Source organism: Ursus arctos, unplaced genomic scaffold (genome assembly GCF_023065955.2).
Source record: "Ursus arctos isolate Adak ecotype North America unplaced genomic scaffold, UrsArc2.0 scaffold_26, whole genome shotgun sequence".
NCBI classification, from domain to species: Eukaryota; Metazoa; Chordata; class Mammalia; order Carnivora; family Ursidae; genus Ursus; species Ursus arctos.
The window spans coordinates 17,612,989-17,621,302 of record NW_026622941.1 but is presented as its reverse complement, the minus strand read 5'-3'; positions in this window follow the sequence as shown (position 1 = coordinate 17,621,302).

Below are 8,314 nucleotides of genomic sequence, written 5' to 3'. Positions count from 1 at the left end.
AGGGTATGGTGCATGAAAGAGGCTATTGCTTGAGCCTGGCCATTCCTTAACTCTAAAATTCCATTTTGTTTTTGGTTTTATTTTTTGCCTGTAAATACACCGAAATATAGTAGTGGATCTCAACTTTTTTTTTATATTTCAAAAAATGGCATTGATAACTGTTATCAGTTGTTAACTTTAGTGTTAGGGATATATGTATATGTACATGCATATACATACTTCGATTCCTAGTAGGCGTCCTCACCCTGCACCCCAGATTTCCAAAACAAATGGTTTAGGACTTACTGTATCTTTTAGCATTTGATACATAAAGTTGGTTTAGTATGCTGTGTAATGACAAAGATGGTGGTAAAATTACTTTTCCTTAAAAATGACAGCTACCAAAACAACCACAAAAGCCTATGTTTTATAGCTTGGAACATACTTTCTCTTCTAGAAAATATTGCAAAAATATTTGTCTACTGCTGGTCTCCTGTGAATTCTTTGAAACCCACAACAATTCCTATAGCATTCCTTATGACCATCAACTTGACCAAATTTGTTACAATGCAGTCAGATTGAATTTATGAGTTAAGCATGATATCTACATTAGTTTCCTCTCTCTTCAGTTTTCCGGGCACCTGCCAAAACACAAAATAAACAACTACTGGAAGGCCCTTCTTAGCATCATGGTGTCTTTCTTCTCCTCTCTCCACTTCCTAGCATTCAGACTCCATGATCCTTTCTGGTCTCTGTGTAGTTCGACTTTCTCTCCCACCCACTTATTTGTCAGCACCCCTTCTGCACCAGTCTAATCCTAAGAACTACTGGAGATTTTTGCCACATTCCTCTTTTTAAAACAAGGATCTAGAGAATAGAGAAGAAAAGAAATTTGTTTTAAAGTCGAGTGTTTGTTTATTTTGCAGAGTTTGCCAATCATAGCATACCCATTAACAATAGTGTTACTTTTCAACTTAAAAGAATTAACCCAAGGAGAAACTTTTCAAGGACAAATAATGCTCATAGAGTGGGGCAAAGATGGTAAGTGGATAAAGGTCCTATTGAGGGGTGAAATCTATGCAGTCATACGAAAGCCTCCAAAACCTTGTGTTTATTTCGCATCTAATCATTAATAGGTTTGTGGAATTGAGTGACGTTGGTAAGATTTTTAACAAATGAATGGCCTATGTGACAATGTTAACTAATAAAATAAGTAAAGACTATAACAATAATTAAAAGGTAAGAAAATGAAACATTGAAGATATAAATATTCAATGAAATGAGTAGGTAAGAATAAAGGAATAGTCATCCAAAGGGAAAAGGAGGCATCAAGGACACTTGGTAGCATGCCACCTTGAGAAAGTGACACTGGAGAAAGATTTCGCATTGATCCATGGTTGAAGCTGGGAGGAAGGGGAGCAAGAGGGACAAATATATTTTTAACTGCCTTTGTTATTTTTCAGTTGTAATGCTATGTGATTATAGCATTCTCCTCCTCCACGAATGTTCTTTAGCCCTAAATATTGTGGAGAAATTGTTTTTCTTATAAAATGATGATGATTAACTAAACTTCCTGCTAAATTTTACATACTCTTAGTATGATCTATAGCATAGAATAGCAAAATTCAGACTTTATTAACTTAGAAATTAAGAAAAATATTCAGGGGCGCCTGGGTGGCTCAGTCATTAAGCGCCTGCCTTCAGCTCAGGGCGCGATCCCAGCATTTTAGGATCGAGCCCCACATCGGGCTCCTCCGCTGTGAGCCTGCTTCTTCCTCTCCCACTCCCCCTGCTTGTGTTCCCTCTCTCTCTGGCTGTCTCTCTCTGGCAAATAAATAAATAAAATCTTAAAAAAAAAAAAAAAAGAAAATATTCTGTCACATAAATAAAAACACTGGTTCCTCAGAAAGTTAAACAGAACTACCATATGATCTGGCAATTCCACTTCTAGGTATATAACTGAAGGAATTAAAGGCAGGGTCTCAAACAGATACTTGTATACCAATGTTCTTGACAGCATTATTCACAATGGCTAAAAGGAGAAAATAACCCAAATCCATCCCATAGATGAATGGACTTTAAAAAATGTGCCGTATACATACAATGGAATACTGTTCAGCCTAAAAGAGAATGAAATTCTGATTCATGCTACAGCACAGGTGAACCTTGACGACGATGTCAAATGAAATAAACCAGACGCAAGAGAACACATATTGTATGATTCCATTTATATAAAGTACCTAGAATAGGCAAATTCAAAGAGACAGAAAGTATATTAGAGGTTACCAGGGGCTGGAGGAAGAAGGGAATGCAGAGTTATTGTTTAATAAGTACAGTGTTTCTGTTTGGGATGATGAAAAAATTTTGGAAACGTATTAGGCTGATAGCTGTACAACCTGGAAAATGTACTTAATGCCACGGAATCACACACTTAAAAATGGTTAAAATAGGAAATTTTATGTTCTGTATATTCTACAAGAATAAAAAAATATAGTGAAAAGCAAAAATAAAAACACTGACCATATTTACCACCACAGAAATTTTGAAAAATGTCACAATGTTGTACCAGGAATGACTCTTGTTTTCGAATGTGTATTGTACTTAATCTTTCCAAAAATATAATTCAATGTTAGCTTTAAGTATTTTTCAAACTTTGAAATTATTTTGTTCTTCAAATTTCTCAGCAATCAGGGCCAGACTACTGAACACTCTGCAGGGGAAAAAAGTGCCATGCTATTAACTAAACAATGCTCAACAGAGTCCTTGATAAGCTAATATTTGGTTAAAAAAAAAAGGCAAAAAAACTCCACTGTACAGTTTGCTGCTTTTTTCAAATGTAAACGATCACACACCTTTCAGCTTCTCCCTGACCCAATATTCCTTGAGACACGGTTTGGGGAATGTTGCCAACCTGTTACCTTTTTGGTGTAATTTTTGGATTGGCCCCCATTATTGATTGATTCACTTATTGCCTTGTCATGCTTTCATTATTTCATTCCTTTACCTATGGACCAGTGTAACACATTTATTGGGTACCAACACTGTGCCAGTCAGTATGCTAAATGCCATTCATTCAGTGTCCTTGGTGAACTTCCTATGTCTAGGTATGAATAATCTGAAATACCCTCTGTTTAGCGTTCAACTATACCTGATCTCTATCCAATTAAAGACGTGCCCAGTTTCATGTAGATCCATCTCACTTTATTATATTAAAGAGTTTAAATTAAATATTTATTATATTAAAGAGGAAGAGGAGCTCCTCAATTGGGATCCGTCAAGGTCTAGGATGTGGAATGAGGATCTTCACCTATGTCCCAAGGACCTTTTATCCTCTGCTCTCAAATGATGGGAAGCTTACTTTCTCTTTCAGCCCCACAGGTTCACACCATAGGACCATCACTACTTTCACATCTCTATTTTTCATTTAAGTGGATCTGGGGTTTCTAGGTCAGAAACCCGGGATGCACTGTTCTTTGGGACTCCTCTCACTTTGCAATCTTGTTTTCTCAGGGAGAGAATCTTCTTGCAACCATGTACCAGAGACTTATTTATTTATTCACCAAAACATATACTGAGTATCCTCTAGTACCTGTATTTTGCTAGGTCCTATAGATAACAAAGGGAAAAAAACGTTCCTTGACTAGAAAAAACTAGACATATACAAATCTAACAAAACTGCAACGGGATAAGTGATGTACTATTAACAACAGCTGAGTTATAGCAATTCCAAATATCTATGGAATGTTCATTATGTATCTAACATTGTTCCGAGTGCTTTACCTGCATTAACTTGCTATATATCCAATAACAAACTTATGAGGTAGTTACTCCTATTACCCCCATTTTATAGATAAAGGAACAGGTTCACAGCCACACAACTAATAAATGACAGATCTGAGATTTGAACACAGGCAATCTGACTTCAGAGTTGGTACTATTAATCACTGTTCTATGATGCTTCTTTAGTGTTATTATAAAGCGGTAGAGGAGAGGCCTCTGCTGTGAAAATCACAGTGGAAGTACTACTTGAGCTGAATCTTGATGGATAAGTCACATTTCATCCATCTCCAGGTAGATGTATGTGTATGTTGAGGTGGGCAGAGAGGGCAGAGGAGAAGGGAGTGTTGCACAAACAGTAGTATTTATACATTGTACACAGGAATGCCCAGCTAAGAAAGTGGGGGGAGGGACTGGAATCTATACCCACTCTGCTCACTGAGCTGTGCACCTGAAAAGGGTACAGTTTGCATGAAGGTATTGTATATTGTTGTTTCCATTTGGTTTCTAGGAGTTTTGGGGGGCAGATCAACTATAGATTAAAATTTAAACTAAGAAGCTTGATTGTCAAGGCTCTGTGCTTGTTTTTTGATTCTTGTCTCCTAATTCCAGCCCTTCAGATATGAAAAGTGTCATCGGCGCTGTCTTCTTGTCATAACTGGTCTTGTCTGCCCTTCAAATTACCCCCATTCCAAAAGTAATTCTTCTTTCTCTCTAGCCATAAGAACATTTCCACATTTTAAACTACATCTAGGAACTGACTGGTTCTTTCACAGTATGAAGGACTGATAATCTGCTCTGAAACTCTAAAAAGAGATTGCTTACTAACAGAAAGAACACGCAGTTAGTGGAGTTTCTGGTTGGGGGGAGGGGGAGATGTTTTTGGATCGAGGGAACAATTTGATAACTTGTGGGTAAAATTAAGAGGTCTCTATCCACCTGTGTTTTGTTTGGGTTCAAGAATCTTATAGTAGTATTTACTTTCGTTTGGCCCCTCCATGCAACGAACCCTAGAAATATACTACCAAGTGCATAGTTTGGATTATTTCTTGCCCTTCGTTTAGGCCCATGGTCAACTCTGTTTCTTTGTTCTTTTGGGAGTTCTGTTGCTTAGTTGACAACTGTCCCTTGCCCCAGATCCACCGCAGAAAAAGTCATCTTCAGCCCCAGCCCCAATCCCAGCTTAGATAGACTGAGCCACACCAAGATGATTTTTTTTTAGAACATTCAGCATGATAATCTGTCCCCAATTCAGTAACTAATACTGTTTAATATAAACTCCATATTACATAGAGTTGTCGCTCGTAGAGAGCCCAGAAATGTCCTGTTGGCCTCTCTCTTTTAAAGTCTTTTTAAAAAATGCAAATAATCCAGGTGTGAATAGCATGTTTGACTAATTTACACTCAAGTGTAGGTGATTTTTTTATGGCCTTTTTTCCTCAGGAGGCACTTAGGCAAGGAGGTTAGAGAAGGGAGGGTATGGAAAGAGAAAGGGAAGAGGGGGAATAGCATAATCAAAGCTCATAATACCTAAAGACTTAGTCTAGCCATTTCATAGGTTTTACTTTGGGGATGACATTTTAGAGTAGTATCTGGAAGAAGTGAATTGATTGAGTTTATGCTTCAACTGCTATGTAAAAGGAAACCAAGGAGATCTATTCTGAATACCAGGTTTCCAAATATAGGATTTTTAAAAATAAGAATTGATATTCGTGGTATTTATTACAGAGAGGCAAACTTTCCTACTCTTGATAATAGAAAACAAGTTTTCCATTCACTTATCTCATGGACTCTGAAATCTTTAAAGTTTGTGAAATGATAAAAACTCTCCATCAAAGTGTGACAATATTAAACATGCCTTAGGATATGTTTGATATAAGAGACAGAATTCCTCCAAGCAATCTAAAGAAAAGAAGGTTCTCTTATAAAGAGGCAAAGTTTGGGGCACCTGGGTGGCTCAGTAGTTAAGTGTCTGCCTTCGGCCCAGGGCGTGATCCCAGAGTCCTGGGATCGAGCCCCGCATCGGGCTCCCTGCTCCTCTGAGAGCCTGATTCTTCCTCTCCCACTCCCCCTTCTTGTGTTCCCTCTCTTGCTGGCTGTCTCTCTCACTATCAAATAAATAAATAAATAAGTAAATAAATAAATAAATAAAATCTTTAAAAAAAGAATAAAGAGGCAAAGTATGTCATAGAACTGAAGGACAGGAAATACAGCCAGATCTCCCACGGGGCTGGAACTGAGCACTAGAAAGTTGTCAGTGACCAAGACAACTCTTGGTATATTTTCCCCTTTCCCCTCAATCTCATCCCCTCCCCCACTGCATGTTCACCATAGTCACCATAATTTTCCTTATCTCTGTGTTTCTGCCCTCTTTTTACAGAGCAGCACTCTTCACTTACACATGGCACATTGTATAGGGTTTCCAGTTTTAGCAAATGACATTATAGGATGTCTATACTTTACCTAACAACCCTACCATCATGCCTTTCCATTCTGTTGCCCTCATTTCCTGGGTCTACCTGATCCATCACCAGAGCTAATTTATGGGAGTTTCTGTGTCCTCATTCAAAATCCAGTAGGGAGAATCTATTAGTTTAGCTTGGGCCAGTGGCCAGCCATCATGGGTAAGGCAGCCAGAGGGCCATCTCTATAGGTGGAAAGCGTTATCAGGAAAAAAGGTAAGTGCTGATGAGTCGGCCTCAAATGTTATCTACTAAATATAAATTTAGGCTATAAGTTAATCTTGCTATGCACATAGACGTTGCTTTTGCAAATTTCTTGAATTCATAGACCAAGTTCTACTGGTTTTTATGTTTCCTGGTGTCTGGCATCTGGTACTTCTTACATATTGGTGAATTGGGCTAAACACAAAAAATTTCAAAAAATTATTCTATTTCTCTATTAATTTGAATGTCTATAAATATAGATAAGGACAGAGCAACTGTCCAGAACTGGTATTTTAAGTTACTAATGGATTGCTTTAAGGTGATAGTATGTATAACAGGGGATCAAATGGAGAATGGTGTTAACCTCATTCTGTGGAAGAGAGTCACTGAAAAGCTCCAGAGCACTCAAAAGTTACCAAATATCTTTTAAAAGTACATAAATTACTCCAAAAAGGTTTGTATATTAGCCAATCACTAAAATGGAATTAATTTATTAAAATTTCAGATTGAATGATTTTCTCTTCATGAACAATAAAAAATACCTCTCTTATAATGGACCTGCTCATTTATTTTCTTGCTTCTTTTTTTGGCCACTCATAATACTCTTTCCATGATGATTTGCTCTGATTTTTCAGGATGCTCTATGCAAACGCTGGCTAGTGACTTTTACTCTGTTACCTATCACTTATATGATGCTAACCACATATGGAATAAGTCATCTATATTTTCAACATCTACAGCACTGATGGATAAAAGTCAGGATGCCATCAACTCACTTGGGGTCATAGTGTTATAGGAAGCAGAACATGGAGGGGAGGAAACTGAACCTGGGTCACGTGACCTGGGCTTGAAGAAACCTGGCTTAGGTTTAACTCCTAGTTCTCCTTACTATTTACTGTGATGCCTTGGGCCAGTTTCATAACCTCTTTTTGTCTCGATTTTTTAAAAGCAGGGAGAAATATGCCTGCCCTGGCCACCTGCCAGGGTTGTTAATCAAATGAGATAATGTATGTGAAAGTGTTTGTAAACTATAAAATACTTCACAAACATAAGATTCTTCTTCTTGCTGTTGTCTGATAAAAGATGTTTATAAATCATGATAATATCTAAGCAAAAATGTCATTGCTACATTGATGGTTACTATGAGCTATAGGTATAAGCTCTAAAAAGATAGAATTTTTCAAGAAAAATAATCCTCCTGAAAGGAATATTACTTTACATGCCATTTTTAAGGACACAACTATTCTTATTGCTTATTATTGTTTTTAATGTATAATTTAAGATGAACAGAAAACACACTAGACTTCGGGCAATATGAGCCATAACCAAGAATATCTGAGTAAGAAAAGCCCTCATAGTTGCCATATTGTTAATGGCATTGTTTGAGGCTTCCCTATTGGAGTCCCATAGTCTTATCCCTTATCCTTTTTTTAATATAAAGATTTTATTTATTTATTTATTTGAGAGAGAGAGAGAGCGCAAGTGGGGGGAGAGGGGCAGAGGAAGAGGGAGAAGCAGACTCCCTGCTGAGCAGGGAGCTAAACATGGGGCTCGATCCAGGACCCTGGGATCATGACCTGAGCCAAAGGCAGACAGATGCCTCCCAGGAACCCCTCAGCCCTTATCCTTAACCTGCTGGAATCCCCACAGAGAAGGAAGACCATAGCAATTAGTGCATCCCTTGCCCTCCATAGAGACTTTAGTATCAGTATCTAGTTTCTTCTCATTTCATTTTCCTCCATGGTCTTAAGCCCCACTATTTGGTGAAAACGAGAAATCGCATCTCCTCGCAAAATTTTGGGAACTTTGTGGGAAATCAAAGGTTTCTGTGCTGTAGAAGTCTCCTTTCTTCTTGTAATGAGTTCTGAACATATTTATCTTGTCTATGGTGC